The 21,226-nt window shown below is 40.2% G+C and overlaps 1 long non-coding RNA gene across 2 annotated transcripts in view; it reads left to right on the plus strand.

Annotated features, from left to right (window-relative positions):
- The first annotated feature begins 544 nt into the window (after nucleotides 1–544).
- Nucleotides 545–21,226, plus strand: part of LOC122817235 — a 62,582-nt gene continuing 41,900 nt past the window's right edge. Inside the window, exons 1-2 of one of the 2 annotated variants that reach the window (XR_006367172.1) lie at nucleotides 545–2,671; nucleotides 2,848–3,057. This is a non-coding gene — a long non-coding RNA (uncharacterized LOC122817235). Of the gene's footprint in view, nucleotides 3,058–21,226 lie in introns of both variants that reach the window. The other variant, XR_006367171.1, reaches the window with a different exon arrangement.

Consider the following 21,226-nt stretch of genomic DNA (forward strand, 5'->3'; position numbering starts at 1 on the left):
GTTGCAATAGAAAGACATGTCTTTATCTCAGCTATCCTGTCTTTCATGGATCTGACAGGGACAGTGGCCCAGAGACTGAAGTTCTTACTGCCATTAGGGTGGTCGAGATCAGTCTTGAATCTGAATCCAGCCACTATCTGTGGTTGTGCTCCCTTTGTGTCTCTGAGTAGTCCACCATTACCACAGATGCATGGATTAAGGAAGTGACAACTCTTAGCAGTTAGTTGACTTGCCATTCCCCCCGCATGCCCCTGCAACAACCTTGTTAGACTGTATATCTTGATAGAAAAAAAAAAATAGGCAAAGGAAAAAGTGAAAAGGCAACGAAAAAGATCCTCACATGAGCTAGCTCTAATAACCAGCAAGGAATTTTAATGTTGTTGTGTCTTTCAGTTTTTCCCGGTTAGGGGTCGCCACAGTGGAACTCCGGTCCGCTAATGATTGGCAGATAGATTTTTACATGCTGAGTTGCCAGCCCTAATGCACAACCTTCAACGAAGGTATGCCCATTCACGCATGTCTCCACGCAGAAGACGCTAGAGAATCAAACCGGACAGCGTCTTACTGTGAGGCGACAACACTACCGCAGCACCACCACCGTAGCTCATATTATCCTTATTTTTAGCTATAAAGAAGAAAAATGGCCTCATGTGCACACTAGACTTGAGATTGTACCTTCATTCCTAAAAAGATCTTCCATATTTTCACCCTTCATTCACTGCAGAGCAAATGGTTTGTGTTCTTTGAACTATCACAACCTCACAAAAAAATAACAATAGTCACATAGATTCCTGCAGGTCTGAATATGAGGCAGTTAATACCAGTTCTGCACCATTTACTTCATCCTAACTAGTGCTTCAAGGATGCTAACAAACTGTGTGAGTCTCAGCTGATCATTTAAGGCTGACAGGGAGAGAGGAGTGTTCCCTATGTTAGACATCTGGCTCCAGCTGGTTGACTTCATGGGCAGTCTCATTGGGTACAGTAAGTTTCTGTTTTGCACTTTTCTGTCTTTAGGGGTGTTTTGAACTCTGCAGTCTAGTTTCAAGGTGTGAGATGCTGCGACATTTTCCTGTGGTACATTTGTCTGAAGACCAATGGCTCAAGTGAAATTCAGCTGCAAATACATGTAGTTGTCACAGATGCACTTCAGACACGTAGAAGCATGCAGTGCCATGCCCACAGCTTCAATAACCAAGTGCACGTGGGAAAAATAATCTCCATGGCCTCCAAGGCATGTAGAGACAGCAGGGATCAGTAGCAGGATGCCCAGAGGGCAAGTCGGTAGCAGTGAGAATGCAGTGTACAATGCCTTTATTAATGGTGTGTATGGATTGTTTCCCCCTTTGCAGCGTCTGTGGCACATTAACCAAAACACATACTGGAGCATATGAGTGATCACACAATATGCAAGGTTTCCTTCGTGGCACAGCATACTTATATATGTTGAAGTTATATAAATATACACTGTACACCAAGCTTAATGCATATTACTTACCCTGCCCCCTTGCACTTATTTATTGAAGCTGTGGGCACGGCCATGGTGCTGTGCGATTCTGTAGTGAGCCTGTAGCACCCATATATCTCTGCAGCTGAATCTTACTTCAGCCATACGACCCCAAACAAATGTACCAAGCAGCCTGAACCTTTGCAAACTGCTGTCTTACTCTAAATCGCTTCTTAACTTACATATATGGATAAACATATTTAGGTATACAGAGATTAGACAGATGCTTTTTACCTGGGTAGTAGACTGATCCATATTAGACCCATTCACCCTTTGTCTATAAGCACAATAGTGAAAAAACAGGGCAGATATAAGTATACAAAAGTAGCAACAAGGTCGGTTTTCAGTACTAAAGTATAGAGTAATAAAGAGATACTAAAATACTAGGTTGACGGGGGTACAATTTAAATGAAAATGATAGTGTAACAAAATAAAAATGATAGCACAATACACGCACATTACTTTTACACTGCCAATACACGCACATTACTTTTACACTCCCAATACACGCACATTACTTTTACACTCCCAAGTTCTTTGTCATATATCTGATTATTTCCTTTTAGTTTAAACTTTTCCAGAAACTGAAATGGTTTATTAATATGGTGCAAATAAACAATGAAACTCTATAACATGAGTTGGTGTATGTGCAGCTGTTATGATGTAAGGGTGTATTGAAGAAAATACATTACGACTGTCTTCAAGATGCAGATATTTTAGTGACAACAAAATTATACTGAGGATATTCTTATATATGAAAATTTTGTTTGGTCATCTATGCAGAGCACATGATTTATTATAGCAAAGTGTACTGAAAATGTAAACCTGAAGCTGACAACATGCAGTGTGCAACAGGCAGAAGCCCGGTGCTGATTTCATGCTAAGTATGAGACGTTTATTGCATGACCACAGTAATGTGATAGACTTTGCCACAACCCCATATGTTTGATAAATGTTTGCCTTCTTGCTGTGTGAAATGTTTCAGAGCAGAGACGTCACCCAATCAGTGATGTGTCAGCAATAATCTGTGTTTTAGTACACAATGTCTGTGGTTTGTGACCCTGATATGCTGTGACTCTGTTTTGTTTTCTGTGCAGAATAAACCCTGGGTGACCTTAACAGGCGAACATCCATTTTTGCATCAATGTGCTTCTTGTCAAAGAGGTGAACAAAAATGATGTCGCGTACAACTAACTAAATATAGGTCAAATTTATGTCAGTGTAACTTTACCAGTTGTAAACTGTAGGCATTATGCAGCAATTAACAGCATGCTGTTTTAAAGCAACGTTGATTTTAATGTACATAAAATAATTGAAATTAATGTTTTGGTCCATTGTAGGCATTTCACTGAGTATGCAGTAATGCATGTAGGCATTATTTCCTCCTGTAGCCTTAACACATTGGCTTTGTCTTTGATATCTGTTACAAAGACTGAAATTCCTGTGCCTGCATGAATGAGGCCAACAGAATCTTGACACGCTGCACTTTTTGGATGGCAGAGCTCAGAACAGACATGCTGATGGAGCAAGCTGGTGGAATCTCAGATGGAGTAAGCATATGCCATTCTACTTAAATACATGAAACTGATGTTCGTAGTGAAATGATACATTCATTTAGGTGTCAGCTGCTGGCATGACAAGCATTCAGTTTAGTTTTGTAGCTCTTCATATAATATTACCAGTCTGAGGTTAAACGCACTTGCATACACATGTACACGCACTTCAGAATTAGGAAGCCTTAAACTGCCTCTTGCGTCTTAAAAGTACAAGTGCAAAAGCAGACGAGGTCTGCATTTTATGTGTGCGGCATTACAATGAGGAATACAAATGCCTATGTTTCTAAACTGTATTAATGTTACAGATTTTGGGCCTTCCTTATTGGCAAGTTGTTTTGCATGATTTGTGCAAGTCATTGCCATTTATAGGACCTCCTTCTATAAAGTCTTGTCTCAGTAGCAGGAAAAATGCATAGGGATGCTTAGAGATGCATGACAAAAACAGAGAAATGGTAAAAATGTAGTGCCGTTGTAAGGTAGCTGAGCTGTCTGAATTATGCAGGCTGATAGATTGTTGGATATGTGTGTGTGTGGCGGGGGGGGTGGGTGTCAGAGCAGTCAGTCATCAGTGTTCCTTAAGATCCAGGAATGATGTCCTTCAAGAATGCAACTGCAGTCATAACATATGGGTTGTCCTGCCTCAGGCAGCCCTCGGTTGGCCGGATTCCAAAGTCTGGGTCCGACGTCGGCTGATGTCGCATTTCTCTCCGTCAGAGCGGCTGGAGTATATAAGCATCAGCCGACGCCATCTTCTTCAGTCTTTCTTGCCGTGCGGTGCCCGAAGCAGAAGCAGTTCGCAAGTGCCGGTCGGTCATCTCCTGTATTCTTCGAAACCGAAGTCATCAAAAAAGCTAAGTACCCCGTTGGGGACCTTTTCTTGCCTCAGCCGATGTCAGAAATTACTGAAAAAGTAAATAATTGTTTGTCTTGTGGTAAACAAATACCTCATAAGGATTTCCATTCTTACTGCCTCCCTTGCCTTGGCCCAGACCACTATGTCTCGGCCCGTGCCGCCTGTGCTCGCTTCAATAAGCGCACTCTCAGGCGCCGGGCGGAGTTTGCTGAAGACTTTTTCGGCGAAAAATTTGATTATACAATGCCGTCGGAACAACCGACAACGCATACTCCTAAGAAACGAAAAGACCGGGACCGACACCCTCGGCCCACGTCTTCCACCGACACCATGCCAAAACTTACCGCGAGTGCCCCAGTTCCCTCGGAGGCGTTTATTCCACCGCTTCGAACCAAAGACACCGTATTACCGATACCTCCGATACCGGAGGCCACTCCGACGCCAGTTATTGATTTTCCTCCGGATACTGAAACCGAGGAAATGCCCGAGACCATTGCTGTTGATAAGGTCACTCCTGCATGTGGAGCGGCTAGGCCTCCCATGTCCATGTCTATCAAGGCCTACACACGTGCTAAGGCAGCCAGCAAGACCAAGCATCTTACTGCTAAAACCTTACCTCAGCCCACTCCTGACACTCAAATCATGTCTTTGGCCGCAGATTTAATTTCCCTGATCAGAGGTTCCCAGGCCCATCCTGAGAGAGGATCCCAGCCTCCTCCTGATAAGAGGCCCAGGGTTGAACCCTCTGACCCTCTTTCTTCAGATGAAGATTCTGAGGACTCTGTTCACTCCGAAAGCCAGGAGGAGCCCTTCCAGACCTATGAGGATTCAGATGCAGAAGACTTCATTCCCTTGGCCTCTCCTCCTGAGGATATTTCTTTTGGGGAAGTTCTGCATTCCATGAGGGAGCATTTTCAGTGGCACGGCCAGGAATATTCAGATTCCAGAAAGCGCATTCGAACATTCCTTAAAAAACCCCAGCACAGACCCTTAGCTATACCTCCTGTGCTTGATGTTTTGGATGATCTATACTCTGACTCCAGTGTTACCCCTGATACTCTTCCTCCTGCTCCTGTCAAGCCTGACAGATACTATAGGGTCCCAGAAACCCATTCTCATTTCTTTAGGGCCCATGCTGTTGATTTAGAAACTATTTCCCAGGGGCCTAAAGGGGTTTCAGCTACCACCTCCAAAAATCCTTTGCCTTCCGACAGGGAAGCAAGGTCCTTAGAGAGATGGGGGAAGAAGGTTTACACCTCCACTACTTTATCTATGAGAGCTCTCAATTGTCTCTTTCACATGTTTCAATATCAGGATTTCCTGTTAGATGATTTACAAAAAAAATTAGCCTCTCCTGAACCTTTAGATAGGAAGTCTTTGCAAGAGGCTGTACATAATTCTCAGCAGGTTAGCAATCACTTTCTACAGTGTGGATATGATGCATTGGAAGCTTCATGTAGGGCAGCTATGACAGGGCGGTCATTCGTAGACATGCATGGTTAAAAGAACAACCTTTACCAGATCATGTTAAGGCAAAACTTCTTGATGCACCCTTGGAAAAGAACAAGCTCTTTGGTGCTAATGCTAAGGATGTGTTAAAGTCCATTGAGGAAAAAGCCAAGTCAGTTCAGACAGTCAAAGATTTCCTCCAGGTTCAGCCACCCAGATTCAGCAGGAACTGGCCTTCTAAAAACTGGTCCTTTCCTAATCCTGAAAGATTTCAAAGGGGCAAAAACAGGCGTGCCCGAGGAAGAGGGCAATACAGAGGATCCTACAGGGGACGACAATGGCAACCAGCAAACCAAAGAGGTGACACAGGGGTTTCTCCTGCCCCGCAGGGACAATCTCAATGACTTTCCTCTAGTTCCACTGACCAAGGAGCAAACAGAAGCTCCCTTGGGCGGAAAATTATCTTTGTTTTCAAACAATTGGCACAAACTGACAAAAGACAAATGGATTTTGGACATTATAGACCACGGTTACAGGTTCCATTTTCATACCTTGCCAAGAAAACAGGGCATGCCAAACCTTCCACAAAATCAGAGGACAGAGGCTATCAAGCAAATTTCTCTGCTTGCTCAGATCAAAGCAATAGAAAAGTTCCACTACAAGAACAAGGTCAGGGGTTTTATTCAAGACTGTTCCTTGTTCCAAGAAAAGAAACTCAGTGGAGACCAATACTGGATTTGTCCGCTTTAAACACTTTTCTCATAGTACCAAAGTTCAAAATGCTGACTCTACAGCAACTCCTTCCCATGCTGGGCAAGGGGTCTTGGCTGATTACTCTGGACCTCAAGGAGGCATACCTGCATGTCCCTATCAGACACAGTTGCAGAAGATACCTCAGATTTCTTGCAGGGCAAGAGCATTATCAATTCTCAGCATTGCCATTTGGCTTATCTACTGCGCCCAGAGTATTCACGAAATGCCTGGCATCAGTAATTGCTCATTGCAGGCTCCAGGGGATTCAAATCCACCCGCACCTGGACGATTGCCTCATACAAGCGGACAACAAACTAACCTTGACAAAAAATTTGAATTATGTCATACACTTGCTACAGGCTCTGGGATACACAGTCAAGTTTCAAAAGTCAAGACTTCAGCCATCCCAGCAAATAACCTTCTTAGGAGCCAAACTAGACACAGCCTCTCAAATGGCTTACCTGACAGAAGACAAGCAAAAGAAGTTAACTCATTACTTCAAAAGTTTAGCAAAACTCACCCAGATGACTGCAAGGAGTTTCCTACAGGCCCTGGGTTACATGGCATCCTGCATTCTCCTGGTTCCACTAGCAAGACTACACATGAGAAAGCTTCAATGGTACCTAAAAAGCTTATGGTCTCAACACAGCAACAACCTAGAAGCAACTATACCGCTCATTCCATGTCTTCAAAAGGAATTTCTATGGTGGGCCACAGTAAGCCAGTCAAACACAGGTATGTCGTTCAAAAAACCTCAGATAACACAGACCAAGACCACAGACGCCTCAGACCTTGGATGGGGGCGCACATGGAGGGCAGATGTATTCAAGGACAATGGTCTCCAAAGGAAACACATCTGCATATCAACCGAAAAGAAATGCTGGCAGTAATGCATGCCATCGAGGCCTTCGGACAACAACTTCAACAAGGCCACCTACTAATACGGACAGACAACACCACTGTGATGTGGTACATAAACAAGCAGGGGGGCACTCATTCTTACCCCCTTTGCAGACTGACAATGAATCTTTGGGAAAAATCACTGAGTTTAAACATACAGTTACAATCCCAGTTTGTTCCAGGCAAAGACAATGTTCTGGTGGACAGTCTAAGCAGGAATTTCCTAGACCCCCACGAATGGAGGTTACATCCAGACATCTTTATACGACTCACCTCGACATGGGGCAGGCCGGACGTAGACCTATTTGCCTCCCACCTCAATCATCACCTACAAAAGTTCTGCTCAAGGACATATCATCCACAAGCATGGAAAATAGATGCTCTTTCATTCAACTGGAGCTCCCTAATAATCTATGCATTTCCACCTCTGCCACTGATGACCACAGTGTTACTAAAGATCAAAGCAGAGCAGCCGAAGGGGATCCTAATAGCTCCAGACTGGCCAAGACAACACTGATACCCACTACTACGGAGTATATGTCGCAACAAAACGTGGGCCCTTCCCCAATGGCCCCAACTTTTGACTTAACACAACTTCAGGACAGTTCATCCCAACATCCAGACGCTACAGCTAACAGCTTGGGAGATCCCATAAATAACCTCAATTTACCTCTCTCCAAGGAAGTTCAGTGGATACTAACAGAAGCCCACAGACCATCCACCAGAAAGGCTTACTCAGCCAAATGGAAGAGATTCAGCATTTGGAATCCCAACAAGGGTCATGATGCATCACTTTTGAGCATTCCACTCATTCTGGAATATTTGGCAGATATGCTACATAACGGACTCTCATACTCTTCCATAAAAATACATGCTTCAGCTATCTCAGCTAGATACAACACTGATCCACCTGTGTTTTCACATCCTTTGTTAAGGCAATTTCTTAGAGGAATCAAGAATATAAAGCCCCCAAGAAAGGCACCAGTACCAGCTTGGGATCTCAGTTTTGTCCTAGAAAAATTGACTGTACCTCCTTTCGAGCCAGCAGCTTCTGTGGATTTACAATTTCTTTCCTGGAAGACAGCTTTCCTGCTGGCCATTACCTCAGCAAGAAGGGTTTCGGAATTACAGGCCCTAATGGCAATACCACCATTCATAACTTTTCACAGAGACAGGGTCTCCTTACGAACCAACCCTACCTTTCTACCAAAAGTGGTATCTAGGGTTTCTTTAAATCAAGCAATTCACCTGCCTACTTTCTTTCCCAATCCTGAGAACAAAGGGGAAAGACTGTTACATACCTTGGACATACACAGGCAACTTCGCTACTACCTAGACAGAACCAAGACCAGTAGGAAGTCTGATCAGCTTTTTGTAGCTTACGCCCCTGGAGTACAAGGAAAAGCAATTTCCAAACGGACAATTTCAAAATGGATTGGACATTGCATCAGATTCTGTTATTCCTTTCATGGAAAGAGTGTGCCAGCCAATGTCAGACCACACTCCACCAGAGCTACAGCCACCTCTACAGCATTCTTAAGAGGGGTGCCTACAAAAGACATTATAGAAGCTGCTACATGGAGCTCCGTGCATGCATTTTCCAAACACTACAATCTCCCTTTATATTCCAGATCCAGAGCAGGCTTTGCTTCGGCAGTCCTGCAGGGATTGATAGCTACACCATCCCTTTCTTAGAGCATACCACCTCCCCCAGCTAAGCTATGGTATTCAACCCCTATGTTATGACTGCAGTTGCATTCTTGAAGGACATAGTACAGTTTTGTACCTACCATAAATGTAGATGTCCGATAGATATGCAACTGCAGTCGGGTTTTCCCTCCCTCCTTCCCCTCTATGCCTTGGATCCACTCTTCTCCCTGTTATCCTTAGCTGGGGATATCTGTTATGGTGTATCGGTTTATTGCTTATTTATTTGTATGGAAACCTATTATTGTCTTCCAATTTGATTACAGCCTTCCTTGGAGGGCACCTGGCATCTGGGGCAAGAAACACTGAAGAAGATGGTGTCGGCTGATGCTTATATACTCCAGCCGCTCTGACGTCGGAGAGAAATGCGACATCAGCCGACGTCGGACCCAGACTTTGGAATCCGGATGACCAAGGGCTGCCTGAGGCAGGACAACCCATATGTTATGACTGCAGTTGCATATCTAGCGGACATCTACATTTATGGTGGGTACAAAACTGTACTTTCTAGCTATTCTAGAGATATGATTTTAAGTAAAATAAAAGAAGTTGGTCAGAAAGGATATAGGGAGGGCTATAGCTCTAGTCATTTTGACAATTTTGTCATTTGTAAATGGAGTGAACTGCTTTGCTGGCATCACTGTTTTACCCGTACATCATGAATGAAAAACTGTGAGGAATTAGGTCACCCCTTTTAGAGGTTCTTGTGCAGTCTTTTTGTTAACCTGTGGATGTACACATTGCTGTCATCTACACTTAATGACCTCTTTGAAGGAGGCTCTGTTGTGTATGGCTTTCCTTCTTATTTGTTCTGCCTGAAGTCCGTACCCGATTATTGCTTTGCTAAAAGCTTCTTGTTGTGGCAGGTGTGTTCTCATTTATCAGCAGCAGTTTCCACTATTAATAGTAGTTATATTTTAGTTTTCTGTATAAGTAAGAGGCATCCTGTATTGTTTTCGCCTTATTTTATAGAAATAACTTTTCTTTCAAATATCATTTTTCCTGAACTGTTAGAGAATAACTTCATCACTGCAGAGTACAGTAGATTCTCAAGGAACTTTCCTTTAAAAAAATTCATGATGATACATCAAGGCCATTAACAACATGTCTACTAAAGCTATAACTAAAAAAACATCAATCAGTAGCAGGGGTGGCTCGTGCAATAGGACTGCAGGACTGCAGCCCCCCCCCCCACCTGTAGAAGAAAAGAAATAAAAAATTAAATACAAAATTAAAAAAAAAATGTGAGTCCCGGAACTCCACACATGCTTGCTTGGAAGTCCTGGTACTCAGAACTACAGACTGCTGTGATAGGCAGTCCGGATAGGGGAGACTGCTGTGATTGGCAGTCTGGATAGGGGAGAAAGGTATTTCTGCTCTTCAGCCCCAGAAGTCTGTGCAGTGACAGCCGCACAGAACAGAAGGACACTGGACTGCATCACCTGCAGCCTTCTCTCATGGAGCCAGGAAACCAGCCATTAGTTTGCACAAGCGGGCTAAGGAAACCAGCCATTGATTCTGCTGCCGCAGATTAAGGTGTGTGAATCCAGGGCTGTAGATTATTCAGGACTGCAGGCTATGGAGAAGTGGTGTGTGTCTGTGTAATGCCCCAGTTGCTATATACTGGTGGCTAGAAAACACATGGTGGTGGGTAGAGAAAACTTAGGCTTGAACCCTGTACCTTGGATGCAGGTAGCAAGGGCCTGAATTCCCTACCCACCACCATTTGTAAAAAGTTTGCAGATTTTTGCCTGATATTTGTTCTGTTCCTCATAAAAACTGTGGTTTCTGTATGTTTGTTTTAAGTTGCAAAGTCAGTAGTGTGGTGGTGCACTAGTAGCATTGTTGCCTAACAGCTACAAGTTCTCTGGTTTGATTCTTGGCTGTAGTGCCTTCTGTGTGACGTCTGCATGTCCTCCCATCTTACAAAGACATGTGTCTGGAGTGTTTGTCCCTGCTCTGCTGAAAATTGGCTTTTGTTCCAAGTCAGACTTTCCTGGTTAACAAATGTTAAATAAAAATAACAGGCATTTGAATTTCAGACTTCATATTCTTCAGAAAGTACATGGTAACACAAAACCTTTTATTCCAGCAATTTTCTAAGTTTATAACATGGATATTTGAAATTTGTCACTATTTTTGGGACTGTATTCCCCCATTATTGGCTTCGTCCAGGTTGAGAGCTATGGTGAGAACTGAATTCACTGAATATGTTTGGGGGGCTGTATTCCCCCATTACTGGGTTCGTCCACGTGTTTTTTTTTTTTTGGTGAGAACTGAATTCACTAAATGGTATCCAGTTAAGTTTGTATTCCTCTCCTTCACAAAACAGCTGATTTGGCATAGTGATATGTTGCTCTGACTGTTTTGCACTGGGTCCCCTGGGTTCAAGACTTCGCAGTGAAATGTATGGTGGTAACACAGCATTTTGTTCTAGCAACTTTCCAACATTATACAAGCAGTGTTTAAAATGTGTCCCTGGGTTTTGACCCCCCCCCCAATAAATTTTGGCTTTTTCCAAATTTCTTATGCTGCAAAGTTCAGAGATACAGCTGAGTGCTGAGTAGATTTTACAAGGAGCTGAGAGTTGCAGGGGAACAAAAGTTTAGTGCTGCTTATGGTGAGTCTTCTTGCATTGTTAATAGCACAACAGGTAGTATACTTGCTTTTGATGCAGAAGGGTGTAGGTTCTACTCCCACAGTAGGTAGATGCATTGCTGATACTGTACTGCCTTTTAAAGGGGGTGGATGCTGCAGTCATTTTTGGTGAAGATACCTAGTAACTATGAACCTGTTATCAGTTTGCCATCCATTCCCTATTGCAATATTACTAGCTTATCATTTTGTTAGTGCAACATAGGCAATTTATTCCTCAAGGGCAACAGGCACTTTATTTGTAGATGAAACAATGACATATAAAGTTGTTTGCTAGCAGCAACCTCTTCATTAGTTCCAGATTTCTTTAATGTGGAATTATTTAGATGGCTTTTACTTCTTCAGAGATTGTGCATATTTACTGATACTGGTGGACTGTAGAAGTTTGAGTAGACTGTTATCATGGAAATGTTCTGAATTGGGCAGTTTTGTCATTATTAGTGCATACATTTTTGTTTCATTGTTTACTGGAAAAATGTTCAAAACAAATTTAAAATGCCATCTAACAACTGTACTGTATTGTACAAGGTCAAGAGGATGTATCAAAGAGCATGTGTATGTTTTGTGTTCAAAGGACCTATGAGTTGAAAACAGCCCAAAGTTAATCTTTATCTGCCACTGGCAAAATGTATTTTCTTTGAATTTGGGTTTCAGTGCTGTTTCAATGAATGTGAGTTTCAAGATCAGAGAACTTTTAATGCCAAGTCTATTTTCATTGTAAGACTGCATTGCCTCTGTTAGGGTTTGTGCTGTAAAATGCAAAATAAAACTTTCAAATGAAATCCAAATCATCGCAGAAGTAAAGCAGTATGCAAATTACAGTGTTTATGGTAAATGGGGCGAAATAACCAAGGAGTGGGACATTGGAATGGCTGCAGGGGGAAGCTCCATTCAACCATGAGTTTGTGAGGGGGAAGGGCAGCAAACTCAGGCAGCCCCAGCTGAACTATACCTCTCAACTGTCCAGATTTTTTGCAGAATTAATAAATTTTTACTTCTTATTTTTGGTTTGTTCCTCATAAAATTTGCGGTTTTCTGGCAAAAAATTTAGGAATGAAGTCACTAAATAATGACAGACATTGAGTTTCAGACATCATGACCTTCAGAAAAATGCATGCTAAAGCAAGACCTTTTATTCTATCAACTGTCTTAAGTTTATACAAGAGAATTTTTTAGTACTGTTTGTATGTTCCCCCAATATATTTGGCCTTGTCCAGATTTCATGCATTAAGAAGTCGAGAGGTATGTGCAAATAAATTGCTTTATAGAATTAGGAATATTCAAACCTCTCAACCGTCCCCAATTTTGGCTCAAAATGTTGCTCTCCCCCTAATAATCCCTCTGCAAAATGGCAATCTTGGAAGAAAATGTGGAAGGTTTACAATTATAAATAACTGTAATGATCAGAGTTATAGTTTGCTTTTATTTCAGAAATGCATGTAGATGCTCTTATTTTGTCAGCTGCTCAAGTTAACAGTACTAATATTAAAAAGGTGTCCCTTCTTTGACAGGATCCCAGCAGTATTATGTGGCAATTTTGTGTTTTTTGCATCAGAGAGTTGGTCTGTTTTTCATAAAATTGTGGTTTTCTGGCAAATTAGTGGCAAATCATTAAAGATTGAAGTTAGAAAATAATGGCAGGCGTTTGGGTTTCAGATTTCATACCCTTCAGAAAATTCATGCTAATGCAAGAAATACTACTATTCTATTATCTTTCTAAGTTTATAAGAGCAAATTTCAAATTGTGACATACTTGCTGCACCCCACTCCCCATTGTAGTGACTCTGGATGTGTCCACGCAAGGCAAGGAGCAGTTATGCAGTTAAGTGTGCAGAGTATTCCCCCATCCAAGGTAGACCACAAGTACAACCGTGGCTTTTCATCTGTCCTTGAATTTGCAGAATGTTCTGGTTTTCTGTCATATTTTTATACTTTTGATTTATGCTGCTTCTTCTTCAGAAAATGCATGTTGTCGCAGTGCCCTGTTGCTCTTTGTTTAAGTAGCAATGCTTTAATGACCATCAGGTAAGCTTGTCGGAGATTGTAAGATGCAAGTAAGCTTTAATAAGCATACTGTTAAAGAATTACCAACATTGAAAGCCTTTTCGTTGCTGCCATGCAGAGAATATTTACATAACTAGATGATGTATAAGCCTTAGGTATTGAAATGCATATGAAAGTATTTGTAATAAAGGACAGGATTACAGTATTTTCAGAAGCTCATTACATTTGTTGGAGACTTGCTGTCATCTTTGCAGGCTTTACCCGTAAACTAAACAGAATGCCAGTCTATCATGTGTGGCCCATAACCTGTGCAGTAATCCTTTAAGCAATTTATCTTGAGCTTGTTTCTTGTTTGCTGTTCATTTTTTACTTTGATCATGTCTTCCCCATGAAGCAAGTAGATAGTTGTCAGACAGCAGGTCATTTTTGGATAAGAAACATTTTTACAAGTGGGGGTATCACAGAGATTGCTACTTTCAGCATCTTACTTGGTAATTTTATAAAGTTGAATATACATTATAATTAGAACTGCAGTGCAAGGAGAAGTGGCTTGAGTTGAGGGGTGCTTGTTTTTTTATACTTGATTTTGACTGGCATTCCAGTAATGTAGTTAAAAAATAATTTATTTTTTCATGCCTCACAACCTTTGTGTTTCCATCTGGATATTAAGTATCATGTAGCCGCCTCACAACCTTTGTGTTTCCATCTGGATATTAAGTAAGTTGTCATGTAGCCAATGCATTGAAATAGTTTTTCTTCTACACTTCATTTTGTCTTGATTGGACTCTCGTAATGATGGTTTGGCACCCAGGGCAGCGTATTTAATTAAAGTTCCAGTTGTGGTTTTGAGTATAGCTCCACCTTTTTCTAGTTGGCCCCACCCATTCAGCTGTCTCCTGTAGCCCCCCTTTAATTTGAAGTCACCAGCCACCACTGATCAGTAGTCAAAACACACTAAAAACAAAATATGTGTTTCTGTAGTGGGACAAGCTACTCCACTGTACTGACAGCATTCCCCTTACTTAAGTATACTAAATGCCACAGTTGCTCTAGCAACTAATAAGAGTGTAGACACAGTGGGATGGAAAACAGCATTCCATTCATAAAATCGCTGTAGTGAAAATGTATTTACAAAACAAATAAGACAGATGAAAACCCCATACCTCCCAATCAGAAATATCAGAATCCTAAACTTAACTAAAATATTCTTAAAACAGAAACCGTTATCATTCTGGTCCTGTATTTATGGACACAACCAAAAAGAGAAAAAAGTTGAAAAAAATGGCACACTCCCCTTCAAAATATACTCATTGTAAATAAGATTGCTAGCCTGGCCTGATGTTGTGTCATACTGAGCTGTAAAAGTTGCCTGCACCCTCTAGTGTATTTATTGCCATTCCTGAGTATGTTACATTTTCTTTCCATTGCATCAGCTGTAAAAAGCTGTGGACAGTATGAAATAAGAGAAGTCGCTTAAAGATGCTTGATCAGGTCTTTACACTGTCAACCACTGGTAACTGAACAAGAGCCATAAAAAAATGCTGGTTTGTCTGGGATAATAAGACCTAAATACACCTTCAAAGTCTTTTTAGCAGCTTACATTTAGTAAAGAGCCATTCAATAAAAATATTTGACAGGTTCCAAAAAGAGGCTAAAAGTTGTTTGTCAACAGTCATTTTAAGTAAACACAGAACAAACTACTTGATTTAGTGTATTTAGGCTGTGTCATGTTAACAGAATGCATTGTGAAAGCAAAGAAAGCAATACGTATAGGCTGGCCCTGTCCTCATTTTGTGGTATAACAAAGTAATAATAAACAACTCGAGATGCTGATGCTTTAGGACAGCATAGAAAATCACAATATGATGAAAATATGTATATTTTTCCTAGTTCTAGGTAGAGCTTTAATGCAGTTTATGTTTTTGGGTGTCAAGCAGGAATGCTGGATTACAAAATTAACAGCCAAGAGTATCATCAGTAACCTAGGGACCAAGGCCCAGATTCCAAAATACTTGCTGTCAGTGTAAGTGACTATCCGTAAAGCAGGCTTACAGACTGGAGTACGTCACTAAAACCGAGAGCAAGTTTTTTTGGAATTGATCCCTAAGTTAATGTGATCTGTATACTTAAATAAGGCTGTAATTTCAGGGTCTTGGAAAATTCCCTCTGCTTCGTCGTCAGTCTGGGAGCTATTATGTATACATTGTAATGTGTGTGTGTCGGGGGGTCCCCCTGACATCAGAGGATGCTAGGGTGGGGGGGGGTCCCCCTGACATCAGAGGATGCTGGTGTAAAAATCTTGTAGCAAGTTTGGATTTTTGCAGATTGACTTAGAAATATTGTATATTTTTATTATTTTTCTGAGTCTATTAATATGTAATAGCTTGAGTTTATGTCATGCTATTATTTTTTTCCTAAAGGAACTACTGCATTGAGATGCTTTAATATTCTGAATCTCACTAGACTCGGCGGGAAGGGATTCCTGTCATCACTACTGCCTTTTGAGAAGACATAATTTTTTATAGTATTTCATGTGTGCAATCTGTTTAATTAGCCTGTTTATTACCTGCACAGTTGATATCTTGTTGCATCAGTTAAGGCAAAGATCTGAATCATTAGAGTGATGGTCAGTGGGGATGGTTAAACAAGTATTAACTGCTATCAGATATAGTGATTTAGTCAAAGTGTTTGTGTAAATATATACACATTCACACATATATCCATCTCTCTCTTTCTTTCTATATCTGTTCATGTCATCAGCCATTCTTCAGTATTCTGTCCAGGTAGTCAGTCATTGTTAACTAAGTTCCACTTACATAAAAAAAAATACAAAAATATATATTCAGACTCCACAAAAACAATTACAGCCATATAAACCAAACACACTAGAAATTAAATTCACCAAAGTTGGAATGAAAAAAGTTGAAAGATGATTTTATTTTTATTTCCTGATGTTGTTTTTCCTTGTTTTTTCTATATGTGTGAATGTTATATTTTATTGTAATTAGCTGTGTGGCTGTTATTCTGCCTTATTTTGAGGACCTCCTATTTGTACTACCCCCATTTGATTTTCCAATTGTTAGCACATTCATATCTTTCAATTTGTGGGAAACTGGAGACTGCCAAGAGTTTCTGCCATGAGGTAGGAGGTCTTTGATCTCTGAACCTTTCCAGAGTGTGGACTGTGTATCACTGCTTGTAGGAGAAATATCATCTGCAGAGGGGTTTGTCATGCTTGGTAACAGTATGCTCCAACCTTATGACAGGACCTGTCTTATAGAGACTGTCTATTGGGCTGTATTACTTAATGCTACATCAGTTTGGAACAAGCCAGGCATTGTTTCCAATTTGCTGTGTTCACCTGACTGGGCATTTAACTTGCAGACCAGATTGGATGATATTTTTGGGCTTTCTCTGTCTATTTTTCGGGTCTCATTGTTATTCATAAGTCTAAGCAGGGTAATATCGGAAGTGATGGTATCGCTGTTTTTCATCTAGGTCTGAGGTATCCCAGGTGAATGTTGGAAGTACCAGTACCTTTAAGTGTATCCTTAGCATCAACTAATAGTGAGCTTTTATATTGAAGAGATGTTCGAAACAGCAGCAGTGGCACTTCGATATCAATAACAGGCCAACTCCTGAAAGAGGTCAGTGCTTATGATCTGGACTTTTAAAACCGAAGATAGGGTTATGGTGGGTGTCGTGTATTTCCCGTCCTTTATTACAAATACTTTCATATGCATTTCAATACCCAAGGCTTATACATTATCTAGTTATGTAAATATTCTCTGCATGGCAACAACGAAAAGGCTTTCAATGTTGGTAATTCTTTAACAGTATGCTTATTAAGGCTTGCTTGCATCTTACAATCTCCGACAAGCTTACCTGATGGTCATTAAAGCATTGCTACTTAAAGAGCAACAGGGCACTGCGACAACATGCATTTTCTGAATAAGAAGAAGCATAAATCAAAAGTATAAAAATATGACAGAAAACCAGAACATTCTGCAAATTCAAGGACAGATGAAAAGTCACAGTCGTACTTGTGGTCTACCTTGGATGGGGGAATACTCTGCACACTTAACTGCATAACTGCTCCTTGCCTTGTGTGGACACATACAGAGCCACTACAATGGGGAGTGGGGTGCAACAAGTATGTCACAATTTGAAATGTCTCTGGCTGACGGTGATGGCTCTGACACTCATACCTCTCAACCTCAGAGCAAGAAGTTTGGATAAAGCCATACATAGAAGTGGGACACAGGCCCAAAATTAAGGACAATTTTTAAATATTGCTCTTATAAACCTGGAAAGATAATAGAATAGTAGTAGGTCTTGCATTAGTATGAATTTTCTGAAGGGTATGAAATCTGAAACTCAAATGTCTGCCATTATTTTCTAACTTCAATCTTTAATGATTTGCCACAAAACTACAATTTTATAAAAAACAGACCAAAACTGTGATGCAAAAAATATAAAATTGCCACACAATACAGCTGGGATCCTGTCAAAGAAGGGACACCTTTTTAATATTAGTACTGTTAATTTGAGGAGCTGACAAAATAAGAGCATCTACATGCATTTCTGAAATAAAAGCAAGCTATAACTCTGATCACTGCACTTATTTATAATTGTAAACCCTCCACGTTTTCTTCCAAAATTGCCATTTTGCAGAGGGATTATTAGGGGGAGAGCAACATTTTGAGCCAAAATTGGGGACGGTTGAGAGGTTTGGATATTCATAATTCTATAAAGCAATTTATTTGCACATATCTCTCAACTTCTTAATGCAAGAAATCTGGACAAGGCCAAATATATTGGGGGAACATAGAAACAGTACTAAAAAATACTCTTGTATAAACTTAAGACAGTTGATAGAATAAAAGGTCTTGCTTTAGCATGCATTTTTCTGAACGTAATGATGTCTGAAACTCAATGTCTGTCATTATTTAGTGACTTCATTCCTAAATGATTTGCCAGAAAACCACAAATTTTATGAGGAACAAATCAAAAATGAGAAGCAAAAATCTATTCATTCTGCAAAAATTTGGACAGTTGAGAGGTATAGTTCAGCTGGGGCTGCCTGAGTTTGCTGCCCTTTCCCCCCTCACAAACTCATGGTCGAATGGAGCTTCCCCTCTGCAGCCATTCCAATGTCCCACTCCTTGGTTATTTCGCCCCATTTACCATAAACACTGTAATGTGCATACTGCTTTACTTCTGCGATGATTTGGATTTCATTTGAAAGTTTTATTTTGCATTTTACATCACAAACACTAATAGATATCTGCTAAACAAAGCAATGCAGTCTCACAATGAAAATAGACTTAGCATTAATACTTCTCTGCCCTTGAAACTACATTAATTGAAACAGCATTGAAACCCACATTCAAAGAAAATACATTTTGCCAGTGGCAGATAAAGATTAACTTTGGGCTGTTTTCAAATCATAGGCCCCTTGAACAAGAAACATACACATGCTATTTGATACACCTTCTTGACCTTGTACAATACAGTACAGTTGTTAGACGGCATTTTAAATTTGTTTTGAACATTTTTCCAGTAAACAATGAAACAAAACGCATGCACTAATAATGACAAAACTGCCCAATTCAGAACATTTCCATGATAACAGTCTACTCAAACTTCTACAGTACACCTGTATCAGTAAATATGCACAATCTCTGAAGAAGTAAAAGCCATCTAAATAATTCCACATTAAAGAAATCTGGAACTAATGAAGAGGTTGCTGCTAGCAAACAACTTTATATGTTATTGCTTCATCTATAAATAAAGTGCCTGTTGCCCTTGAGGAATAAATTGCCTATGTTGCATTAAAAAAATGATAAGCTAGTAATATTGCAATAGGGAATGGATAAAAACTGATAACAGGTTTATAGTTACTAGGTATCTTGCCACAAAGGACTGCAGCATCCACCGTCTTTTGAAGGCAGCACAGTATCAGCAATGCATCTACCTACTGTGGGAGTAGAACCTACACCCTTCTGCATCAAAAGCAAGTATACTACCTGTTGTGCTATTAACAATGCAAGTAGACTCACCATAAGCAACACTAAACTTTTGTTCAACTGTGAAGAACAGCAGAAGACGGTGAAGTACTTCATGTTCCTATGCTTTTTTCTGTAACTTCTAGTACACTGATAATAATCCTCATGTGTTTACAAAACATGGATACCATGAAATTCACCTCTTGTGCTTTGCTTTCAAGGTGAATTTATTGGTATCCATATTTTAAATCCGTAATAAATTGGTATTGGTGGGATGCATGAACATAATCTGCTACTTTCCCTGGTTTGCACCTTCAGGTTGCAATGACCTTCCTCATTCCTGTACTTTAACCCATTCTATCTTAGTATGTGACTCTCTTCCTTCTACTTCATTTACTATTACTTGCTGCTGTATTTCATCACACTGTAATATTTTAATGTCTGGATCCCTTATTTCTGCAGATTTTGCTCTTCTAGGCTGTTCTGTCACATCAGGCTGTAGATTAGTGTGTGAATTATTTCCTTTTACTGATTCTGCTCCTGCAAGCTGCCCTGTTACAGACATACATTCACATGCCTATTTAATTGTAAATCATGCATACTGTCTCTCTATCTGTGCTTCCAACCTAATCTTTGTTCCTTTATGGCTTTCCAACAGTATACTTCAATGTTTATTCGGTACATGTGCTTCAATGCCTGTCTTTTATGTTTGCAGCCCTCTCTGTCTGTCTCTCTTTTCTCTGTGCTGGGTAAAGGTGTATCTGTAGACTTATTCTTTTGCTGGTCTCTCTCCCCACACTTATGGGCTGGTATATCAAAAGGATATCTTCTTCCATTCTAGATACTTCTTTCTTTTCTGATTCTAAACTAGAATTCTTTCTTTGTGTTAAAACTTCTAAATTTTCTGACCAAATGAATGTTTTAGTCGCCAGATAAGTTTTTACTACTTTTGTTAGGGACCCTCATCAGTATGCTTCCATTTGTTCCTCACTATTAGTAGGTGTATCTGATAATGCATTTCACTGCCTCCTCCATCTTGCTTTTCAGGGCACATACCTTTAAGTAAGTCTTATTGCTTTCTTTTTCCTTGTCAGTACCAGGTAGTATTTGTCGCAACATTTCTAGTTGCTCTAATATTCCCCTTAACTGTATTTCCATTTGGTTTGCATTCAGTTTTACTATATGTAGGCTTAACACTGAATGTACTTTTATTTTCCACACTTTGTTTAATAATCTTAGTATAAGTTATTTATTAGTTTTTGAATGAACACAGATTAGAATATATCCCTATACTGGTTCTTATCACACACCCCTCTTTTTAAACAGAAAAAAAAATAACATTTAGGTGTCATGTTACTTAACATTGTTACTGCATTTCTTTTTTTGTACCAAGATTTACAGAGCTTGGCCTTTCTAAGATGGTTGCACACTGATCAACAGCTTAACTTCAGCTCTCCCAGCATAAAAAAAAACAAGAAACTGAAAGATAAGGGCCAGTTACTGGCTAGTAAATACACTGCCTGACAAAGAAGAAACTAATAGAAGACTGAAAGAAAGTCGACTAGAAAAGCTGAAGAAAAAACACTGACTGGAAAGAATCCTGCATCTGTTCAGCAAAAAGCAGTTCAAGCTCCAGCTTTGGTGCAAGACCTGGCTTCCATTAATCTAGAGGAAAAATTATTCAAATGTGCTCAGAGCTGATTAAAATAAACAACACTGAAGTATACAGTATCAATTCGAATAACCAAAGGCTGTAAAAAATGGAAGAAGCTTTAAACAGATATTTAGATGAACTGATAAAACTGTAAAAATCAGAGGTCAGAATGAAAAAAAG

Source organism: Protopterus annectens, chromosome 12.part0 (assembly GCF_019279795.1).
Source record: "Protopterus annectens isolate FY-2018-M chromosome 12.part0, PAN1.0, whole genome shotgun sequence".
Lineage (NCBI taxonomy): Eukaryota > Metazoa > Chordata > Ceratodontiformes > Protopteridae > Protopterus > Protopterus annectens.